Raw genomic sequence first — 716 nt, 5'->3', positions numbered from 1 at the left:
GTATCAACCAAATTCTGTGGAATGAGATACTCAACAGGTGGTGTTTTCTGGAGCACAAAGTAACAGTGATAATGTTATCAATGGACTTCTCAAAGATCCAAAGTTCACAGTAGTTTCATATTGCAATATAAAGCTATTTTTACAGTGCTAACTGGTTTTACTAGAGCATTTATCATGTACTAGCATTACAGTGCTGTAGCTTCCATTTAGCTTCTCTGAAAACTCAAGCCCTTCCCAGAAGTGGCCAAAACCAGTGAGGAGCAGGGCTGGCTGTGGAATCTGTACGAACAGACTGGGCTTTGTATGCTAAGCAGCTACACCCCCACTATTCATCAAGTGTTACTGGGAGGTGACTCACTAACTGAAGCAGGAAAACACAGACCACAATAACCAGTCTCCTAAAAACACAGGAGGCATATCCTGGAAAGCAGAAAATGCCTATGTGAACTCCTGATCCCTCTACTACCATTCCTCTGCATCTCCAGAATGGAAGATGCTTACTAGATTTGCCAGGGAAACTGAGCAAGGTTCGTGGAGTAAACAAAGACTTTTTTTTTTTTAATAAACTTTTTAAAAAAATTAATACCTAGAGACTCAAATAGCTTAATTAAACCTTACAGCAAATGCTTTAGTCCTGTTAAACATCTAAAGAATTAGATACTTAGAGTACCTTAAAAATGCTTCAAAGTTGTTTCATAACATCAAGTTAAATTATC

This window comes from Acanthisitta chloris, unplaced genomic scaffold, assembly GCF_000695815.1.
Source record: "Acanthisitta chloris isolate BGI_N310 unplaced genomic scaffold, ASM69581v1 scaffold13727, whole genome shotgun sequence".
NCBI classification, from domain to species: Eukaryota; Metazoa; Chordata; class Aves; order Passeriformes; family Acanthisittidae; genus Acanthisitta; species Acanthisitta chloris.
This window is presented reverse-complemented; position numbering follows the sequence as displayed.